This window comes from Pongo abelii, chromosome 14, assembly GCF_028885655.2.
Source record: "Pongo abelii isolate AG06213 chromosome 14, NHGRI_mPonAbe1-v2.0_pri, whole genome shotgun sequence".
NCBI lineage: Eukaryota > Metazoa > Chordata > Mammalia > Primates > Hominidae > Pongo > Pongo abelii.
In genome coordinates this window covers 49656891-49680920 of record NC_071999.2, presented here as the reverse complement: position 1 = coordinate 49680920, position 24030 = coordinate 49656891, and the positions used below count along the sequence as shown (strand labels likewise).

At 43.0% G+C, this 24030-nt stretch overlaps 1 long non-coding RNA gene across 1 annotated transcript in view; it reads right to left on the bottom strand.

The window, feature by feature from the left end:
• Positions 1–240: 240 nt before the first annotated feature.
• LOC112128578 (uncharacterized) overlaps positions 241–24030 on the bottom strand; it is a 57206-nt gene continuing 33416 nt past the window's right edge. Inside the window, exon 4 of the long non-coding RNA XR_002911079.2 lies at positions 241–337. This is a non-coding gene — a long non-coding RNA (uncharacterized LOC112128578). The remainder of the gene's footprint in view (positions 338–24030) is intronic.

Here is a 24030-nt window from a genome sequence, read left to right as displayed (position 1 = left end):
GCTGGAATTGGTGGCCACCTATAATCCAGGCCTCCCTGGCCGGGCGTGTGCCCTACTCACATTTGAACCTCTATAAGGACACCTAGTCAGGACTTTTTCTAAATAAGTATTGATAATAAGTTTTGCAGGGTATCCTTAAGTTTTTCCTTGGCATTCTGTCTTTTAGGTAGAGTCATCTCAGTTCATCTTTCCTCCCGGTACGTATGTATTGATTCGCAAATCGTTTCTGCTCAAAGCAATATTGCGTTGGTTGTTTTTCATGCAAGGTTGGTACAGGAGACAGAGCTGGCTTTGTCCTGAACCTTCTATTTCCTTCTCGGTGCTTCAGTGTCCTTATCTGTAAAACTAAAGGGTTGCACCAGATGATCTCCAGGGTCTTTATACACACTTAACATTCATATTCCTGTTCATGAAACTTTGAATGGATACAGGCTCTCTACCAAGAGCTGTGTGGGGGCATTGTGAGGCCCCCAAATTTATAGTTTAAGTGAGTATGAAATCCTTTCTCTTTTTATTGGTCCTTTGTCCTTTTTCCAAGGCAAAAAACTAACCCCTGTTGGTGTTATAACCTGATACAGAATCTGACAAAGGGGCAAGCACAGAAAACAGCAGAAACTACATTAAGGGTGCCCATTCTGCCATGTTCAAGGAGGGAGGCCCATTGGCAGGCACTGCATCCAACACTAAAAAGGTGCTCAATATAAGTTCTTTGAAGAGGTAAATGATTGAATAAACAATGCCACCAGCTGAGAGGAAGGCTAACTTGTTCAGAGAAAAGCTTGAGTCGCCTGAAATGGACCTTGAGGGCCAGTTTGAAGGTTCCCGAAGGCCCACAGCAACTTCTGTCGGCCATGAATTGCCTTCTCTTCTGTGGAGATCTCCTCGATGGCTAAGAGTTTCTCAAGGTGCAGTGAATGAGGAGAACAACATGGCACCCTGAGACTGGCCATCCCCACCCACAGAATGTTCTTAGACAGAAGTAGTTTTAATCTGTCAACAAATAGAACCCTTTATTTTTCAATTAAGTTCGAAGGTAAACTAACCACTAGTGAAAAGAAGCAAATAAAGGTTTTTTCCTGGGTCTGTTTTAGCAAGTAGATGCTACCCATTTAAAGGAAGTGTTTTTTTAAAAAGCCTAAATAATGCTTGAGAGTTATTTTGTTGTCTTAAGTAGGTTAATTTGTCTATATTTTTGTTTATTTTATTTTATTTTATTTTTGAGACAGTCTCACTCTGTTGCCCAGGCTGGAGTGCAGAAGCATGATTTCAACTCACTGCAACCTCTGCCTCCCAGGTTAAAGCAATTCTCCTGCCTCAGCCTCCTGAGTAGCTGGGATTACAGGTGTGTGCCACCACAACCAGCTAATTTTTGTATTTTTAGTAGATACGGGGTTTCACCATGCTGGCCAGGCTGGTCTTGAACTCCTGACCTCAGGAGATCTGCCTGCCTTGGCCTCCCAAAGTGCTGGGATTACAGGAGTGAGTCACTGCACCCAGCCTTGTTTATTCTTTTTTTTTTTTTTTTTTTTTTTTTTGAGATGGAGTCTCACTCTGTTGTCCAGGCTAGAGCACAGTGGCACGATCTCGGCTCACTGGAGCCTCTGCTTCCTGGGTTCAAGCAATTCTCTTGCCTCAGCCTCCCGAGTAGCTGGGACTACAGGCACACACCACCACGCCTGGCTATTTTTAGAGAGACGAGGTTTCAACATGTTAGCCAGGATGGTCTCGATCTCCTGACCTCACGATCCGTCTGCCTCAGCCTCCCAAAGTGCTGGGATTACAGGCATGAGCCACCACACCTGGCCTGCTTTGTTTATTCTTTAATGGTTTAACAAGTTCTTCGAAGATAACACAAAGAGAAACTTTAGCCAACTTTAATTATTTGCAGATGCCCAAATTCAATTATTCATATTAATTTATAATAGGAAAATTATATGTTAAAGTACACATTAGACACTTACAAAGGCTTCTACCTACTTCTTGTGGTGCCAGTCTTTGTCAAACTTATATTTTGCTGTATCTTTCTGATCTCTATTAATAATTCTTTTATTTTTCTGCTGGTCCTTTGTTCCTGCTAGGTTTTCTAGTTTCAACTTCTCATGACGTCATACAACAAAATGGCACCAAGCTTCACTGTTTCCAGTATCTTTAAAAGGTTGCATTTAAAATGCTTAAAATGTTGTATGTGCTATCAGCAAATCAACATACATGAAGAAGATCCAAATGTGGTGTGTCTCTTTTTATTGTCTCTTTTTTTTTCTCAGCAAAGTAGTATGGAATTGGTCATTGTCAAAGTAAGAAAGAAGCAGTCAATGCAACAGTGTGGCCTAGGACGGAAGAAGGCTTAACAATGGTCAGCAGACCAGGTCTGTGATTTTGGCCTAGGATTGGAGAAAGCTTAACAATGGTCAGCAGACCAGGCCTGTGATTTAGGGACCATAAGTTTGCCTTTCTGGGCCTCGGTTTCCCATTGGCAAAAAGAAGCCATTGAAGCTGACTGAGCTCGGTGTTTGCAGTCCTGACTTTCCACTGTATTGTGAGAGGCAGTATTTGGGAGGAGTTGGTATGATTTCTAACCCATTTTAGATCAATCAGAAAGGAATAATGTAGATCTTGAGAAATACGACTATTGGGATGCCCCTGAGAAACAGGTAGTCACCTCTCTTCCTGGCGAGATGAGGAAATTGTGGTTTAAAAACAAAAAGCCCTAAGTTGCATCCTTCACTCACTGATTAGGAAAAAAAAGTTAAATCAGTATTTTTCTTAACAAAACAAAACTATAAACAGAAGGTTTTGAGGTAAAAGGAAAGTAAATGAGAATAAAAATAAGTTTATTAAGTATTTTAAATTGTAAGCCACCCAATTGTTCCAAAACACAAAAGCCTTCCCTGTTTTTGTTACTCAGTGGCCCTGTGATTTAAAGCTGCTGACAACACCAGTCACTCACAATGACACTGTCCCCCTTTCTTCCGCGCACAGCACACAGTCCTAGCAGACACTCATTTGTATGTATGGTTTCAGCCTGTCTGCCGTGTCTGGCCAAAGGGACAGATACTAATGGCATATGTTAATTACTATCCAACAACTTCCTTTCATTAGAGTGTTTATTAACATTCTCACTTCTGCCCATTGAACCAGCTGGCACGAGGGTCTGCTGGCAGCCCTGAGTTCACGTGCTGTTTTCGCTCTGGGCTCACAAGATATAATAGATTTTTCCTTTTGAATAATGAAACTCTGTTTCTAGCTCAGCCGAGAGCTTTCTGAGATGTCCAAAAGATGACACCAAAATAATAACTTTGAAACAAATGCTTTGCCATTGCAGCCATCATCAGAATTGGTCTAGATATATTTTGCTACTATAACAGGATAGGCATCCATCTATCTGTTTAGACATCTCTTCTTTATCACTAGCTGGTACCAAATAACCCTTATTCTAACTGTACATACTCAGAAGCTATGAGATAATATATGTATTAGCGAGAATATAAACGATTTTAGAAGGAACACAAGCCTTCTCTAAATACATCTCCAGGCCAGGTGTGGTGGCTCATGCCTGTAATCCCAGCACTTTGGAAGGCTGAGGCAGGTGGATTAGTTGAGATCAGGAGTTCAAGACCAGCCTGACCAACATGGTGAAACCCCATCTCTACTAAAAATACAAAATCAGCCGGGTATGGTGGTAGGAGCCTGTAATCCCAGCTACTCAGGAGACTGAGGCAGGAGAATTGCTTGAACCTGGGAGGCAGAGGTTGCAGTGAGCCGAGATTGGGTTACTGCACTCCAGCCTGGATGACGGCGAAACTACGGCTAAAAAAAACCCAAACCATTTCCAGACTAGATTTCTCAATAGCATGACAATACACAGTTTACTAAAATTTAAGAGGGTGGGGATTGGGAAACAGGGAGAAAGTAAAATATTGGGGGAAAGGTCTAAAAAGCCAAAACTGTGGACAGCATGATAAACTATCAACTGACATCTATAGCACTCATATTTCACAACAACAGCACCATTAACCATAAAAGACTCTTTAGATCTGCCTATTTCATTGACTGCACATGTGCCTTTAAAGTGCTGTGAGGAGGGTGATGGACAAGCCACCACCAGAATGACAAAGCAGGAATGACATGGTAAACAAGTGTTCTTCAGCGACCTCCCCCAGTGACAATGTCCCTCAGCCATCACTTGTGGCAGAATATTAAATGCAGTAGAGAGTTAGTGCAGAATGCTAAAGAAGGCAGTTCTTAGACAGTTGCTTTGTTGGGGAATCATAGTAGATGCCACTTTAAAGGGGACCAGAAGTTTTGTTCTCATCTGATCAAGCTCCCTTGCCACAAATATTAGATGAATGGTTTTTTTTTGTTTTTGTTTTTGTTTTTTTTCTTTCAAATTAGAACACAACAAAGAAAACTAATTTTCCCAAAGGATTCCATAGTTGCAAAAGACATGGGGTTTTAGTACCTTCTTTTTAAATTAAAGCGAAAGCAGGTCTAGGCATTATATTCTTAGCCCTGTGAGGAGGCCACACTCCTTTCCTTTCTTTCTTTCTTTCTTTCTTTTTTTATTTTTATTTTTTTGAGATGCAGTTTCACCTTGTTGTCCAGGCTGGAGTGCAGTGGCGTGATCTCGGCTCACTGCAACCTCCACCTCCCGGGTTCAAGCGATTCTCCTGCCTCAGCCTCCCAAGTAGCTGGGATTACAGGCATCCAGCACCATGCCTGGCTAATTTTTTGTATTTTTAGTAGAGATTGGGTTTCACCATGTTGGCCAGGCTGATCTTGAACTCCTGGCCTCAGATGATCCACCTGCCTCAGCCTCCCAAAGTGCTGGGATTACAGGCTTGAGCCACCGCCCCCGGCCCGGCCCACACTCCTTTTCTTCTCGCTCCTCAGGTCCCAGCCACCAGAACCACCAGCTCCCCAGGATATGTGATGTGAAGCTAAGACCATACTTAGTCACATTCTCTCATGGGTCAAGGAGCCCTGGGCAGGAAAGTCTTTGGCATTTTGTGGGAAGGCAGGAGGAGTGCCACCAGCCATAAGAAGGATGCTTTAGTCGGGAGTACTCATCGAATCAACAAATATGTGTTACCTACAAACAGCTGATATTCAGCTGTCATGCACCAGTATGGCTGTATCTACTAATTTCTAAAATATCAAACTACTTCTGTGCTGATTGGCAAAACTTCTCTACCTTGAACCTCGCCAGTGCCTTCCTCTGCTGCAGACATAGCAGTCTCTTCCCCAGGACCCCCTGAATTCCGTAAGACCAGCATTAGCACCTGGCTCTATGGTGGCCTCCAGGACTCTGCTCCAGCGCTGGGGCTGGCATTGTACAGAAACAGCCGTGCTGCTGACATGGATGTATATATTCAGACTATCATCCTTGCCTATGGTGTCTTGGAATTAGGGTGGCATTGGTGATGCACAGAAGAATCAAACACTGACCAGCATCTTCCAGGAGCTCCCAATTTGGTGGATCATGAAAAATGCTCTGTGCTAAGCCCCAGGAATTTTGAAATGGTGCCACTTTGGTGAAACTAATCTGCAGGCTTGGAAACTGGACTGTATCAACCTGCTAGAGTGACTCAGGTTCTCAGGGACAGATCCACATCACTCAAGCTCTCAGGAAGAGGCTCTCTAAACCAAAATGACAATTTATTAATTTGCAACAAGAAATAAGAACTTCTAAGCTGAGTGGATATTTGTGTCACCTTGACTAACATGTTCTTTCCCAGTAGAAAACTAAAAGGAAGCCAAATGGTAATGAGAATGCCGCTTGAGCACAGGCTGAGCAGGGGATATTAGAAGGATGGTTTAATGTCAAAGGGTGTCTTTTTTTTTTTTTGTCTTTTTAGACGAAGTCTCACTCTGGCACTCAGGCTGGATCTGGAGTGAAATGGCACGATCTTGGCTCACTGCAACCTCCACCTCTCAGGTTCGTGCAATTCTTCTGCCTCAGTCTCCTGAGTAGCTGGGATTACAGGTGCCTGTCGCCATGCCTGGCTTATTTTTTGTATCTTTAGTAGTGATAGGGTTTCATCATGTTGGCCAGGCTGGTCTTGAACTCCTGACCTCAAAAATGATCCACCCTCCTCAGCCTCCCTAAGTGCTGTGATTACAGGCGTGAGCCACCATGCCCAGCCAGGTGTCAAATTTTCTTAAGCTTGTCCCTTCATCTCTTCTTTGGGGACAGACCTGCCAAACAGATAGGACTGGATGTTCCCAGGAGGTCACCCATGCACTGCCCCCTTGGCTAGACCTTCCTCTCTGACTCCCACTTTCCTTGTTCCATGCAGACATCCTGCTTTGGTTGACATGTTCTATCTTTAGATTTGCTAATACAACCAACCAGCCTCCTGCCAAACTCTGTTGATTTCTTATTCCTGGCTTGGAAGGTAGGTCCCCTTCCCCAACCTCCTCAACCACCACACACCGAGATCCTACTGTTTGAACTAGACTGTTATCATTTAACTCATTGGTTCCCAATTTGGCTGAACTTTTGAAGTATCTGAGAAATTTTTAAAAATACTGGTGCCTGGTTCCCATCTCCAGAAATTCTGATTTAATTGATATGGGGTACAGTCTGAACAGTGGGCTTTTTTAAAGCTCCCCAAAATATGTGACCAGAATGTTGGGGTCCTAAAGAGTTAAAATTCAAAGGAAAGAGTTTTTTGTATTTGAGCAAAGTTTAGGAATCACTGATTTAGCTCTCAGAGTTGGCAGATGCTTCCACCTGCACCAGCTCTTAGCAAATGCCAGTATTCCAGCCTGACATGCTGAATTATTTGGTCTGGGGTAGGAGCCAGGCATTAGGCATTTTTGCAGAGCTCCCCAGATGAGTTCAATGTGTAGCCAAGGTTGAAGTGCACTGGTCTAAATACCAGCTTGTCCGACTGTTCTGTGTCAGTTTCTTCTTGGACATGCATTGCACAGAGCAGAACACAAAAGAGCCACCTGGAGCAAGGTCTGTAAATGTGAGCAGCAGGGGCCTGTGTGTGTGACCCCATGGCAAACACAGGAAGAGCATGTGGGCACAATGTGGCAGAGGAGCTCAAAGCATGTTTGATTCTCTACTTCCATACCAAATTTATGATATTTCCCTGGCATGGACATGGGCTGGGCTATAGAATCCTGGGGCCATTTTCTACCATAGCTTTGGGCAACTTCTTTTTTTTTTTTTTTGAGACGGAGTCTTGCTCTGTTGCCCAGGCTGGAGTGCAGTGGCACCATCTTGGCTCACTGCAACCTCCACCTCCCGAGTTCAAGCGATTCTCCTGCCTCACCCTCCCAAGTAGCTGGGATTACAGGCACTTGCCATCATGTCTGGCTAATTTTTGTATTTTAGTAGAGACAGGGTTTCACCATGTTGGCCAGGCTAGTCTCGAACTCCTAACCTAAGGTGATCCGCCCGCCTCAGCCTCCCAAAGTGCTGGGATTACAGGCATGAGCCACCGCACAGCTTTGGGCAACTTTAATAGAAGTCGATGCGTCTGGGTGTGCTTGAGAAAGTGTGCTCTGCTGCATGCTTTTCCACAAGGACTCTGACTTCCTTGTCTTCTGTGGGTGTTCTTTGGCTGCTCCCTTGCCTCTCCAGCAGTGACCCTGGCTTTCCGAGGCCGCCATCTTGAAAGAGGCTGTCCTGCATTTTTGTGCTATTCTCTTTAGCAGTAGCTATGCTTGGCAGAGAAGCAAGAGACTGGAGAATTCCAATCTGTCATCTTCCTAAATTGCCTAAGGATTTTCCATTTTCCTCCCAATTCCCTAATTTCCTGTTGTCATTTTGAACCTTTCCAGCATGCATGAGAATTCATTTGTGTTTTCCCAGTGTGCGCAGTCTTGCTGATGGCAGGGCATCTGGGAAAGCCATCAGCTCTGCTCTGTAAGCAACTTTCTAAAATAAAATGCATTCCTAGGAGAGGAAAAGGCAGTGGGCAGGGCAGAGGACTGCTCCAGCACCTCCACCCTTCCTTTTCCTGGGACTACCAGTCATGGGACTTGGAACTAAATTTTGAGAGTAGTGACAAGGGGGACAGAGGAGGGCCACCATGTATGGTTCGGCAGGTGACACACAGCACAGTTCTAGGGACATCATTGACAGCATTCTATGGTCACAGAGCCCTACAGCCACTGCCCCCACTGCCACATCCGGCAGTCCTGGCAGAAGCACTGTTTTTTTGAATTCCAGCTCTTCAGCGGCCTCAGATTCTGGTTGCATTGTGCTTCTGAGAAAAGTAGCACCAGAGAAGTCACTTGTTTGCTCTGGGATTCACTTTGTTCATCTAGAAATTAGTAGGTGCATAGTTCTAAAAGTCACGTTCTTTTAGAAATTATGCCAAGACTTGGCATAATTTCTAAAAGTCACTTACTGCAGGCCTGCGGGAGCCCAGCTGTTGCCATGACTGAAACCATTTGCATATAATCTCTGATAAAATAAAGAGAACATTAATTTGAATCTGCTAGCAGACATCTTAGAGATCATTTGTCTGACACCTGCACCAAATTTCTCCACATGAGGAAAGCAGAGGTATAAAGTCACACAGTAAGCTTGTGGCAGGTAACTCCCAGGTCCTCTTGATTATATTATCCCTGAGCATCCCCACTCCCTGCCCTGTCATTGCTAGAGCAATAAACCAAATTTCACTAGTTCGTGCCCACACCAGCTCAGCCAGGACCTCTTCAGTCCTCTGCAATGTGTCTTCCCGTGTTATTTCTACAAGTCTCTGTATACTCATGGATAAATTAACTCCTGCTACGCACTCATCATTCTACTGATCACCAACAGGGATCACTGTGCTCACTAGGCCTCTTTTTCCCCCCAGATACCTGCTGGTGCTGCTGTCTCATACCACAGCAGTGGAAAGCAGTAGGGCTCCCAGGATACTAAAGTTACCCTGTCTCCCCACTCTGTTTGTTTTAGTGTATAAACCCTAAGGTAAGCTACATTTTTGCAAGCTCTGACCTTCTCTTTGCAGAACTTGCAAAGATGACAGGGGCAAGCTGTTCATGTGAAGCTCCTGCTCCCTTAGGGTGAGTTCTTTCCCAGAAGGCTTCTCTGTTCTTCATGCAAATAATGTCTTATAGGCCAACCCCAGCAGTTTATGATTTATGTCCAGAGTGGAATCCCAACTTAGATGCAAGGTGGCGTTCCCTTTATACTCAACATTTCCTTCTTTTATGTCCGTGGTGATAATTGGATATTGAAGGATCTAGTTGGCTTGAGGGGAGGAGGTGCGATTTGACGTTTGTTATGAATGTGGTCTAAAATAAGACTGACTTTGTGTCTCTCGATTTTTTCATCTATGAAAGCCCCCATTCCATCCCCATCAGTCTGCACATTCAATTACTGCAAACTCTAGCAGAATAGGACAGTGCCCAAGAAGCAACTGTCGTCTGCCCACTGTACCTCAAGGTAGACAGATGCAGATCCAGGCTTTGCAAGGCCTGAGGCTTGTATAATTTTTGGCACCATCTTTGTTTGTTTGTTTGTTTGTTTTGAGATGCAGTCTCTCCCTATTGCCCAGGCTGGAGTGCAGTGGCATGATCTTGGCTCACTGCAACCTTCACCTCCTGGGTTTGAGTGATTCTCCTGCCTCAGCCTCCCAAGTAGCTGGGACTGCAGGTGCCTGTCACCACACTCAGCTAATGTTTGTATATTTAGCAGAGACAGGGTTTTACCATGTTGGCCAGGAGGTCTCGAACTCCTGACCTCAAGTGATCTGCCCGCCTCGGCCTCCCAAAGTGCTAGGATTACAGGCATGAGCCACTGTGCCTGGCCTTTGGCACCATCTTAAATAAAAAAGAATACACGAAGAAGAAAAAAAAAAGAGTACAAAATGCCTAATACAAAGTCAGGTACAAAAGTGATTTCTTTAGAATTAGAAAAGAAATCACAACAAATTAAAAAATATAAAAAGCTGATCAATAACAGAAACACTACAAAACCTAGAAAAATATTATCATAATTTATTTTTTTTTGAGACAGAGTCTTGCCCTATTGCCCAGGCTGGAGTGCAATGGTGCGATCTCGGCTCACTGCAACCTCCGACTCCTGAGTTCAAGCAATTCTCCTGCCTCAGCCTCCTGAGTAGCTGGGATTACAGGCATGTGCCACCATGCCCAGCTAATTTTTTTATTTTTAGTAGAGATGGGGTTTCACCATGTTGGTCAGGCTGGTCTCAAAGTCCTAACCTCAGGTGATCCGCCTGTCTCAACCTCCCAAAGTGCTGGGATTACAGGCGTGAGCCACCATGCCCAGCTATTGTCATAATTTTTATTGCTAAACTGCCAGGCACATCTTCCTAAATGCCTTTTCATTACATTTTTGGGGGCGGCACACTTATTTACATTACCATGATTTTGTATTATCATTGTCTATAGCGATCATAAATAATTCAGTCTTCCCTCTAGCATGATTGAGGGGAAATTGTCTTTTATTACTATTGATAATTAGAAAAGTTTTCTTGGGGCTTCACAACATGTTATTGGTCATATGTAAACTTTTAGGATCGGGAGAACCTCTATCAAATTTCTTTCATATATAAGCCATAAGATTCCAGGGCATTCAAGTGTTTGCACAGTAGCTAATCTTCAATGCTTTTTGGATTGGTGATACTTATTAACTGAGTTTGTGGGAGGGATTCTAAAACTTAAGCTGCATTGACCTCCTGGAAACCTGCCTCCTTGACTTCCCACCCAACTTCTCTGGAAAATGAGTAGGAAATGCCCAACAAACCTCTTTCTCGTCCCCACTGCTACCTGCCAGTGTGCTGGGGTGGCTACAACCATTGCCATTGCTCAGATCTAGCTTAGAATGAACGTGTGCATAGATGGCAGCTGCGGCCGAGATACTGAAACTAGAATCAGGGTCCCAAGCTGACTTCCTTCTGGTGCTTAAAGCACTTCCACTTAGTAAGTGGATACATTTAAGTTGGATCAAGTCACTAAGAAAACGTTGGGCATGAATTATTGTTCTTGTGTATTACACGCGCTGTGTCTTCTTTGTTTGATTGAGTGGTTTTCAAATGTGCTGCCCAGACCCCTGGGTTTCCTTGGAGGTTTCTCAGGGACCACTTAGATGAGTGTGAGAGAAGGTGGTGACTTGATCAGGGGATGGGGAGCACAGTGGTTGGGGGCTCTTGGTCCACTGTCAATCATACTTCATCAGATTCAACGGGATTAAATGCAAATGTTTTGCTTGAAAATGTTTGAAAAATTTTCCAATCAGCTCATTTTGATCAGGAACAAGCATTATGCTTCCTAGATCTGTCCTCTCTGCCATTTAAAAATCTTATCAATTTATTTGCCAACAATGAAGAGTCAAAGTACTTGCATGAATGCAATTAAATGATTATCCTGCTTCTGTGTTTTGCTACTACACATTCATAGAATATGTATGTCAGTTTGTTTCAGGATTACAATCTTTTTGCTTTACTTTGTTTTCAGTCTTCTGTTCAAAATGCAGTTGTTTGAATGAAAAACATTTTGTTTCAGTTCCTTAACACAGATGCCCTGAGAACACCAACATTTCTTGGTACAGCAGGGACACATCTACCGGTTGGCATTTAATAAGTTTTTTTTTTTTTTAACTTTCCTTTTTAGCTCTCAGTGCTATTCCTGTATTCACTTGAGGTTTGCCCTAGTATTTCTTCTCTGGCTTTCTTTACCAAGCTCTACTTTTTGCCAACTCTTCCATTTAGGTGTCTGCTTTTGTAAGATAATTTGCGAATGAGGCATGATTAGCATTTTTTCAGATGTTGTCAGTTTTATGTTCTATCCAATTCTCTCTCTCTCTTTTAAAGGTCATGGTACATGTATTACCATTCTCTCTTCTTTCTTATCTTCAGGAGCTAGTCAGGAATTACATACCTTAGGCGACTAGTAAGTCAACTTATACTTGGATAGGTAGCTACTTGAATGACTTGGTACTTCTGATTCCAAGTCTTCCTTCCTGTTTTTTTCCCTCTTCTGTGGGCTGTTTAGGAGATGACTTTGGCTCCATCTCTGATTCCACATGCTCCACCTGAGAAATCCTACCTACCACCATTGCTCCAGTACCACATGTGCAACAATGACACCCATTTGTCTCTGAAGCTGAGTCTGCTTTCCTGAGTTCCAGACCCACATTTTTAATGACTAACAAGCTCTCACTAGGAAGTCCCCCAGTCCCTCAAACACAATGTGTCCAATATTAAATTATACCTTGCAATAAATGATTAATTTGCCTCTACATCATGTGATAAACCACTGTGTTTGCTCTCTAATGCTATTTGCTTTTGAGAGAAGTATAATGTGAATTCAATAAATCCCTTTTCAAGATCGGCCATATTCAAAATGGAAAGAACAAGTTCAAAAGAAAATAGCTATTTTTAGAAGTAATCTGTTATACTTTCATGTGAGGTAGTCAAAACAAGCCATTGCTCATTGTGATAAAGGTTCACCAACCTTCTGGGACTCTAACACTCAGTCCTCTGGTGGGGGAGGCACATGCCCAAGCTGGTTCATGACCCATAGCTATAAGACTATAAAATATGGAACATTTTCCATTAAAAATCTTAATTTTGAAAAATTTTAAAAACCTGTGAAAACATACCTTTTTTGACTGAAATTTGGAACAAAACATCTTTTCCCAGGAGAGATACTTGCAAGTATCTAAAAGTCTAAATCATTTAATCCTTTTACAGCCATTCATCATCCCACCAAATATTTGCTAAGTGCTTTCTTGTCCCAGGCACATTTCTAGATGCTGGGGGACTGTGGAGAACAAGGCAGACAGTGCAGTTCACCTTCAGGAATCCAGTAAACAAGTAAACAAACACAAAACACCAAAACAGCCTGACTTGAAAGAGTGGTAAGTAAGGTGGGGAGAGGAAGCAGATGGAGGGAAGGAGCGTGACAGATGAATGGGGGTGCTGCTGTGGACAGGTGGTGAGGGAAGGCACCCTTTGGATAGAAGCTTGAGCAAGATAAGAATAAGCTATGCAGAGATCTAGACAGAGAGTATTCCAAGTGAGGGAATAGCAAGTCTAAAGGTCCAGAGGTGGAAATGAGCTTGGTATGTTAAGCAGAGGGTCTTAACTTGGGGTCCATGGATAAAATCAGGAGGTCCCTGAACTTAAATGGGGAAGAAAATTACTTCTCTATTCTCACTAACTGCTAACTGAAGTTTAGTTTTTCCTTCAGTAAATCACTGGAGGCAAACATGCTGCAGTAATATTAGCAGCATCTGTGACTCTGACACCAATAAAAATCACAGATACTCTCCCATCACATTACAGTTGTTACAGGTATCTGGAAGTATCTTTCGTGCTTATCACAACTTCCAAATTACGATAGTTATTAGAGCTGCTGCTAGATCCTGTTCTTTCACATGTTGATAAAGAAGCACATTCATTACTGTAACACAAATGTGTTTTTAATATTTAAATATTTACAATTTCATTGTAACTTTTTCATTGTATACATCATATGTATACATATTTCATTGTAAATTTAATATACTGTAACCATATTTCATCCTTTGTCATCTTATGCATTTTATTTTATGCATTTAAAAACCTTCTGATGGCAGGTGCAGTGGCTCATGCCTGTAATCCCAGAACTTTGGGAGGCCAAGGCAAATGGATCACTTGAGGCCGGGAGTTCGAGACCAGCCTGGCCAACATGGTGAAACCCCACCTCTACTAAGAATACAAAAATTAGCCAGGTGTGATGGTGTGTGCCTGTAATCCCAGCTACTCAGGAGGATGAGGCAGGAGAAGCCCTTGAGCCCGGGAGGCGGGGGCTGCAGTGAGCCAAGGTTGTGCCACTGCACTCCAACATGGGTGACAGAGGGAGATTCCGTCTCAAAAAACAAACAAACAAACCTTTTGAGAGGGGCCTGGGTGTGGTGGCTTATGCCTGTAATCCCAGCACTTTGGGTGGCTGAGACGGGTGGATCTCTTGAGGTCAGGAGTTTGAGACCAGCCTGGCCAACATGGCGAAACCCCGTCTCTACTAAAAATGCAGAAACGAGCCAGGCGTGGTGGCACATGACTGTAGTCCCAACTACTGGGGAGGCTGAGGCAGGAGAATCGCTAGAACCCATGAGGCAGAGGTTGCAGTGAGCCAAGATCGTGCCACTGTACTCCAGCCTGGGTAACAGAGTGAGACTCCGGCTCAAAAAATAAAAAAATAAAAACTTTCTGAGAGGAGATCTATAGGGCTTACCAGACTGCTGAAGGGGCCCATGGCACAGGAGAGGCTAGGAACCCCCACGGGAGAGGAAAGCAAGAAGGCAAGTGTGACTGGAGGGAAGTGGAGATGTCACAGTTGAGCTACCCACTAGGGGAAAGGAGATCACTAGGGCTGGAGACGCCATAATATTGAGGTTTTATGCTGAGGGCTATGGGAAGTTATTGGAGGCTTTTGAGTAGGGAAGTAACATGATCTAAGTATTTGGCCACCCTGGCTATGGTATGGGGGAATGATTGCTAAGGTCATGAGTGCTCTTCTGGAGACCATAAAAAGGTCAGCCCAGTTGGAAGGTGACAGGAATTTGGGCTAGGGTGGTAGAGGTGGAGGCGGTGAAAGAGGTCACGATGATGAATGTATTTTGAAGGTAGAACTGACAGAATTTCATGACAGACTGAATGTGGGTGTGTGAGGAAAAAGAACACTCAGGCAAGACTTTTAGATTTGTAGCAAGTGGGTGAGTCGTGGTGCCACTTATCAAGAGGGAGAAGATTGGGGAGGAGTAGGTTTGAGAGTGGGGAATGAAGCAGCTATGGAACCAAGAGTTCTTTTTGGAACATGTTAACTTTGAAGGGCCTATGAGCCATGCACATGGAACTACGGAGTAGAAAGTTGGGTGTAAGTCTGGAGTTTGGAAAGGAAATAAGGACTGGAGAGCTAAATTTGGGGATCCTGGATATACAATAGGCATAAGCTATGGTTTGGATGTTTGTCACCTCTGAACCTCATGTTGAAGTTTGATCACCAAGGTTGAAGGCAGGGCCTAATGAGAGGTGTTTGGGTCATGGGAGTAGATCCCTCATGAATAGATTAATGCCCTCTCCCAGAGGTGAGTGAGTTTTCACTCCATTAGTTCCCACAAGAGTTGTTAAGAAGAGCCTGGCACTGCCCTACTCTTTCTTTCCTCCTCTCCCCCAAGTCATTGCTACACACAACAGCTCCCCTTCACCTTCCTCCATGAGTAGACAAAGCCTGAGGTTCTCACCAGATGTGGATGCCAATTCTCGAACTCTCCAACCCCCAGAATCATAGGCCAAATGAATCTTTTTCTATATACACATTACCCAGCCTTAGGTGTTCCTTCCTAGCAACACAAAATGGACCAAGAGAATTTATAAAGTCATGAGACAGGATGAGATCTTCTAGGGAGAGAATATAGCTAGTGCTCTGAATGGCCAACACTCAGAGGCTTGGAAGAGAAGGAGGAGCTGGCAAAGCTGACTGAAAGTGGCAGCCAGTGAGACAGGAAGATAGGATGGACGTTTAACCCATTTCCTGTTTAGAAAAACAAAGTGCAGGTTGCTGCCAGTATAGTACTCTCAGGGCAATCGGGACATAGGTTAAAGAAAGAAAAAAATAATTTGAATTATAAGACATGCCTTAGCTCAGATGCTACAAAATACTATAAAACCCTAATTTTGCAACACAAACAGTAACAGTGGAACAGAGTATATTACAACTTTTGGATTACACTGGAAACCGTGGCTTATTCATGGATAGGATCCTAGATTGAAGAACTTGATATCTGTGAATCCTAGACCATGGTTGGCTTTTAGCATTTTCTGTTCTTGGGCAAGCTGTTTTGCCACTTTGATTTTCTTTTTTTTTTCCTTTTCTTCTGTCTATAAATTGAGATCCATACAGCTAACCTATTTTGTAGGAAGATAGTGAAAAATTTCACGTATCCACAAGAGAAGATGGACCACAATGCGTGTTACAATATCAAGGAGTTAAACATCCAGGAGGAATTCTGTGTTCAGCACGGCTCTTATTTGGACCCTGAGATCACCAGTCTGAGTCTCCATTATATGACTCTAATAGGGCCTGCACTAGACCAAAATGTGAGAGGAAAATTTGTCATTGGCTGCTCCGAGTCTTATTCAGGCACTTCCATCCTTACTATGTCAGGCCTCAAATGGAGCCCCTGAGTCTGGCTTCTTCAAGGGTCTCCCATGCTGACAATCTTTCCCCGGTCTGTCCCTCACCATGCAGCATGGCTTCCATTTCCCAGCCCCTCGGGGCTGCACCTTAGGAATGCATGCTGCTGACTCCCTTCCCCACCTTCCTCAGCAGTAGGTGCAGAGCCTTGCTGGAGGTGTGGGAACAATCTGGTCCTCAATAGGTGAAAGTGGGGGTTCTAACTTTGTTTCCCATTCTTCCCACTGTCTGTAACTCAGCATCTGCCTCCTGTGTCTCCTCTTTCCCTGTTGTATGGCTAACACCAGATCCCAGTCTCTTCAGTGGCACTCAACTTTTTCGAGTCACAAGATGGAAGTGCTTTGGAAGAGGAGTAAAGGACCTGGACTCTGATTCCATGCCACTGCAAACTTGGGCAGGCACTTCAAAGCAGAGAGTCTCATTTTCCACTTCTGAAAAACACATGGTCTAGATGAGCTCTAAGTCCTTTGCACTCAACGATTTCACAGTCTTTTTTATTATTAATATTATTTTCAATTGAAAAATCATAATTGTATATTTATGGGATACAATGTGATGTTTTGATACATGTATACAATAAGGAATGATTAAATCAAGATAATTAACATATCCATCATCTCACTTGCCTATCATTTTTTATGGTGAGACATTTGAAATTTATTCTTAGTTATTTTGAAATATACATACATTATTATTGACTATGTCACCCTGCTAGGCAATAGATCTCAAAACCTATTTTTCCTGTCTACAAAGAAACTTTGTGCTCTTAAATCAACAACTCTCCATTCTCGCCCTCCCCACACACCATCCCCAGCCTCCGGTAACCACCATTCTACTCTCTACTTCTATGAGTTCATCCTTGTTAGATTCTGCATATAAGTGAGATTATGTGGTATTTGTCTTTCTGTGCTTGGCTTATTTCACTAAGCATAATGTCCTTCAGATTCCTCCATGTTGTTCCAAATGACAGGATTTCTCCCATTTGGGGGCTGAATAATATTCCATTGTGTTTATATATCACAATTTCTTTATCCATTCATCCACTGATAGACATTTAGGTTGACTCCATATTTTAACTAACAATGCCACAATCTTTTTTTTTTTTTTGAGATGGAGTCTCACTCTGTCACCCAGGCTGGAGTGCAACGACGTCATCTTGGCTCACTGCAGCCTCCGCCTGCCGGGTTCAGGTAATTCTCCTGCCTCATCCTCCTAAGTAGCTGGTAGTACAGGTGCCCACCACCATGCACAGCTAATTTTTGTATTTTTAGTAGAGACAGGGTTTCACCATGTTGGCTGGTCTTGAACTCCTGACCTTAAGTGATCCACCCACCTTGGTTTCCCAAAGTGCTGGGATTAGAGGCATGAGCCACCGTGCCCAGCCACCACAATCTTATATAAGCGATTAAGATAATAGGAAGTCATCACCAGATAGCATAACAGTCCTCCTGGAGAGCAGGAAGAATTCTCAGGGTGCTGCTAAATTCAGAAGCACAGACTAACTTTTTGGATTCAGCCTGCCTCAGTGTCATGATGGTAAGGGTGGAAACATCAAAAGCAAGGATTTGGAAAATGCCACCATTGTCTTTCTTTCTGCATCTGCAAGATGACCCTGGCTCCACATGGGCACAGACTGACTCCACGTGGCACAGATTTACTTTTTTTTTTTTTGAGATGGAGTCTCGCTCTGTTGCCAAGCTGGAGTGCAGTGGTGTGATCTTGGCTCACTGCAACCTCCAACTCCCTGGTTCAAGTGATTCTCCTGCCTCAGCCTCCTGAGTAGCTGGGATTACAGGCACGCGCCACCATGCCCAGCTAATTTTTGTATTTTTAGTAGAGTCGGGGTTTCACTATGTTGGCCAGGATGGTCTTGATCTCTTGACCTCATGATCCACCCTCTTCGGCCTCCCAAAGTGTTGGGATTACAGGCCTGCGCCACCGTGCCCAGCCCAGATTTGCCTTTTTAAGGCTAGATTTTGATGTCATTCCCAAATGTGCCAAAGATCTAGAAGAAGCCACATAAAAGAGAATGGAGAGGAAAATACTACCCAATCCTCATTTCTCAAGGTCTGGAAAAGGAGTAGTAAATGGAATTGTGGAACACTGAGTAGTCTCCTTGGGGAGAAAAAAGACATCCACTATCTGGCTGGCTTTGGATTGTGTTGGGGAGAGTCCAAAATCAGACAAAGCATGCCTGAGAAATAAGATATAGCCCTTAAGTATTCTGTTTTCCAAAATGTCTGCAATTTAATTAAACAACAGGGTTGATCTACCTCTTGAGGAGCTATTTTTAATTAAACTTTGCATTTGCATTTCTCCTCTCTGCTCTGTGGGGGCATTCCAGGGTAGCAGAGGGAGCAGTCATCTGGCCACACAGCATAGTCTGGGAAAGTCCCATTTCTGAGTTAACAGAATTCTTAAATGTGACTCCTATTGACTCTTCATTTTCACCAATGTTCTCAGTAGTGTTAGTAAAACTTGTGTTATGTTATTTATTCTTTTGTGACCTGTCTGCAAAAACCTCTCGTATATAGAACTCGAACATTGACTAAATTTCTGGTCAAGTTTCAGTTCTTCCATCTATAAAATAGTGCCACAAATCTCACTCTTAATACAGAGTTGTTTTTATGCTTTGGGTTAGGACCAAAAAGCTCATGACAATATGTGTGGCATGATATCTCAGGCATGGTAGCAAAATTTGCAAAAAGTCAAGATACCAGTCACCCTGTGTGTTAGTCTGTTTTCCCTCTGCTGATAAAGACATACCCGAGACTGGGCAATTTACAAAAGGAAGAGGTTTATTTGACTTACTGCTCCACATGGCTGGGGAGACCTCACAATCATGGTGGAAGGCAAGGAAGAGTAAGTCACATCTTACATGGATGGCAGCAGGCAAAGAGAGAGCTTGTGCAGAGAAACTCCCATTTTTGAAACCATCAGATCTCATAAGACCCATTCACTATCATGAGAACAGCACGGGAAAGACCCACCACCTGATTCAATTATCTCCCACAGGGTCCCTCCCACAACACGTGGGAATTATGGGAGTTACAAGATGAGATTTGAGTGGGGACACAGAGCCAAACCATACCACCCTGCAATGAAGAGAAGAAACTACCACTGGGGACATTGCTTGAGTATGACATATTTTTAATCCTTAGTGTGGAGAGAACCCCATTTAGGATAATGAGGACATCAAACTACTATGTAGACATTATTCTCACAAACTACTCACGTTCTAACTTAAAGAGACTTCTAGGCAATGAAAAAATAAATGGGCAAACTGATTGACCAGGAAGGTCAAGGTGGATAAGGAAAGATGGGTGTGTATTAACGAAGTAGTAATTGTCTTTCTATAACACTGACTGTAATAATTTGAAACTGTGTGGCCATTTTGTGTTTTGGAGAAACATACAGCACAAAAACCATGTTCCTGCTGAATCCTTTACGCAGATATACACAATCCAAATGCTCCATGTAAACTCTTGGAAATGGTGAGTCAGAACAGCATAATTTCAGATTGAAAACAAAATATGCCAAAGCAGTTCAGCTTTTTTTTTTTTTTTTTAAGACAGGGTCATATATTTTTTGTTTTCCTTTTTGTGACTTCAGTAGTACTAATGTGACTTCAATAATACTAATACAGCTGGGTGCGGTGGCTCATGCCTGTAATCCCAGCACTTTGGGAGGCCAGGGCAGGTGGATCATCTGAGGTCAGGAGTTCAACACCAGCCTGATCAACAAGGTAAAACCCCGATTCTATTAAAAAATACAAAAATTAGTTGGGCGTGGTGGCAGGCACCTGTAGTCCCAGCTACTCAGGAGGCTGAGACAGGAGAATTGCTTGAACCTGGGAGGCGGAAGTTGCAGTGAGCTTAGATCCTGCCACTGTACTCCAGCCTGGGCCACAGTGTGAGACTCCGTCTCAAAACAAACAAACAAATAATAATAATAATAATATCTATTCACCTAAGAATACTTTTTCAAGACAATATTAACATTTTCAGACTGGTTTTCTAGTTCAATAAAATTTCACTTCATACATAAGCAAAACAGTCAGTAAGAAATCCATGAATGTCAAATTTTAGAAGTAGTTTAGTAAAACAGTCTTGTATTTTTGAAGATAAAGTTAACATCACGATGCAATTGAAATGTGCATTACATGGATAGCAAATCTAATCACTGCTTGAATAAGAAACAGAAAAATGCTTTATTGTAGATTTACCATTATGCTTGCTGCTAATGAATTTTTGCAAGTCGCTACAGATAATGACGGGCTCTGCTTACATGAGGAATATGCACCAACTGCAGTGGAGCAGATTCTTTTGAATGTAAAACTTTGACCATGGGATTAGTGAATGAACTCTCTCAGCACTTTCCTCTTTTCAAACTCCTGCAAAATGTTTGCCCGTATAGCATCCTCTTTGAAGTACAAGTATTGTGTGGATGTACTCAGGGTTCCATGTGATTCTAATAATATTAATTCTTTTTTAAGATTATCACTGAAATTAAAATATAATATTACCTGCCCCCCACAAAAAAAAGAAGACTCCAGGCCCCTGAGAAAACATGCAGCCCACAGCTTGAGAAATATCACCGTATAGAATGTTGCTCTATCAGGCCACCTCCCATTGGATGGAACAGCAGCAACACAGGGTTGGGATGGAGAGGCCATCTCCAAGCCCCAAGAACAGGCTTCTTTCCATTCTTTTCTTCCTCACCACTTGTCATCACATGTCCTCATCAGTGGATGGACCAAGCCATTGCCAATCGGCTCCTGCCTGGCTGCAGAGGGGCCATCATCCACCTTTACCAGATGGTGGTGATGAAGACAAGGCTAAGGAACTCTGGGCATTGCATCTTTCACTTTGCTGTGCACACAGTTCCCTGCAGCTGGTGCCCAAATGCACATTCTGACTCTGTAGGCCTGAAGTGGGGCCCGAGACTCCATTTTTTAAACAAGCTCCCAGGTGACCTATCCAATGCTACTGACTCAGGGCTCACATTTCAAGAAGCAAGAATCTAAGGCCTGCTGGGTTTCCTTCTAGAAATAGCCTTAGAGGAGGCCAATTTTCCATCTTTTGCCCCAAGTTATTAGAAAATTGCCTTAACCTTGTGTTTTACTTGAGACTGAGGCATTTTGGCTTTTATGAAATAGAGCAGGGAATTATTAAGTAGATTAAACAGATCACAAGATTATTTCAATCTGAGAGAAAGCAAAGTTTCACTAGACTCAGAGGGTATTTATATTACAGGAATTTTTCATACCACTAGTTGGCATGAAGTTTCAATAAGAGTAACAGCCCAAGAATCAATATATCAAACTCTAGAAACTCTAAATTAATTATAAATATACTTGGGGAAAAAATCAATAAATCAAACAATTTAGAAGCAAATGAAATGATTTTGTTTTCCTTTTGTGGTTGGATTTCAGTGACTGCCAAAAGCTTTAAGGTGCCTTTATATCAGCCTATTTCTGTACTGATATTAATGGCTAGGAAATATTTTGATTTTTAATTAAATGCTACATATTTTTGGCAAAAACTAATGACAAAGCTATTTCCTTCATGTGAAGCCTATGAAAATCTTGAATCGTTGTAAATGGAAATCCAAGTCACCGTGGTTTTAGCAGATGGCGGGTTATTTTCCTTACATAGCAAAATGTCTGGAGATAGACAACCTAGAACCAGCCGGTTGGTGATGTCCTGGTCACTGTCTTGGCAATTCTCCAGGCCTTCTTCTCATCATCACACAATGGCTGTCTCTGTTTTAGATGTCAAGTTTGCATTTAAGGCAGGAAGAAGGGGGTTGAGGACAGCATCAGCCTTATCCATCCATTTAACCAGGAGAGCCAGACGTTTCCCAGAAGTCCCCAGCAGACTCCCGCTGATATGTCATTGGCCAAAACTATCAAAGGACCACCCTGCAACCTTCCATTAAGGAAGGCAAGGGAAAAGTTTGGAAATAGATCATGGATTAACTCTCTATTTTTGTGTCTCAAACTTCTGTTTAACTGAAAAGCAGAATATTGTTTATTTCTTTTTTATACTACCTCTTCTTGACAGAAATTGTGGTAGTTTTAAAAAGTATGGGATGCCGGGTGCAGTGATTCATGCCTGGAATCCCAGCACTTTGGGAGGCTGAGGTGGGAGGACCGCTTGAGCCCAGGAGTTTGAGACCAGCCTGGGTGATATAGTGAGACCTCATCTCTATTAATTAAAAAAAATAGTAGGGGAGACACATGACATTCTTGAAAGGAACCTTGGGGGTCTAGAAATTTCTGGTTATGGAAAGTGAAAAATATATCCAAAGCTTCCTCCTAAGAACATGTGAAGTTGTCCTAAAGTGAAAAGATCACATGGTCGTCAACAAAGGTCATCAAGGCATTCTTGATGGTTTCATCTCCCTAAATCCTCCTCTCAGACTCCAGAATTTAGCAGGGAAGCTTATCTTTCTTGTATTTAGAGTCAATTCAGAGCTTTTACAAGGAGAGCTTCCAAAAATACAGCGTTATGCAATACCACAGAGTTCCCTCTCCTAGGCCCCTGGTCCTTCCCTGGTCTCATCTCTGCAGGCCGCTATTCCCAGTGGGTTTACATGCTGTGGGGGCCTCAATGCAGCAGAATTTCACCTTTCTGCAAGCACCAGGTAAGACCACCTCATTAAGGAACTCAGAGAGAATGTTGCAAAGATTACAGCGCTTGTTCACTCTTTGATTCCTCGACTTCCTCCTTATTTTGATGTTCTGATATCATACAGTAGTTCTTAGCATTAAACTTTGCATATTTGATATATTTTGAACTCGACATGGATTCTTGGCTTTAACTACCTTAAATTTTAAATTTTAATTCTTTTTTTTTTTTGAGATAGAGTCACCCAGGCTGGAGTGCAGTGGCACGATCTCGGCTCACTGCAACCTCTGCCTTCCAGGTTCAAGCGATCCTCCTGCCTCAGCCTCCCGAGTAGCTGAGATTACAGGCATGTGCCACCACGCCTGGCTAATTTTTTGTATTTTTAGTAGAGACGGGGTTTCACTATTTTAGCCAGGATGGTCTTGATCTCCTGACCTCGTGACCCTCCCACCTCGGCCTCCCAAAGTGCTGGGATTACAGGCGTGAACCACCGCGCCCAGCCAATTTTAATTCTTTTAATAAACATTAGTGTTCTGAGTGACTAGTTCTAAAGAAGGGTTCATTTGACTCCTATGCAATTGTCTGTGTGAAGAGTATTCTGTTTTCTAGATTTACTAGGAGTTCTGCATTTCTTATCTTCTTACAGAACTGTGAAGTGGGATGGCTGCTTTTATGATGTTAGGCTAACCTATTAATATATTTCTTAGTGTACTTGATCTTTAGACAGTGCTAGAAAGGATGCCGGGGTTCTAGGTCACAATTCATGCCTGGTGCCTGCCACTCGCAGATGTCACCCTCAAACATGATAGAAAATATTTAACCATATGTCAAGCCTTCTTTTCATTGTGTCTAGGACCTACATCACAGAGGAAGTACTGGGTTATAATCACACAAAATTGTAATTTCAGTAGGAGAAAGTCTTTTAATACATATTTAAATCTATAACAGCATCTTTTTTTTTTTTGAGACTGGTTCTCCCTCTGTAACCATGGTGGCAGTGCAGTGGCACAACCACAGCTCACTGTGCCTCGACCTCCTGGGCTCAAGGGATCCTTCCACCTCAGCCTGCTGAGTAGCTGAGACTACAGGCATGTGCCACCATACCTGGCTAATTTTTTTTAATGTATATTTTTGTAGAGATGGGGTCTCCCTATGTTGCCCAGGCTGGTCTCGAACTTCTGTGCTCAGGTGGTCCTCCCACCTTGGCCTCCCAAAGTGCTGGGATTACACA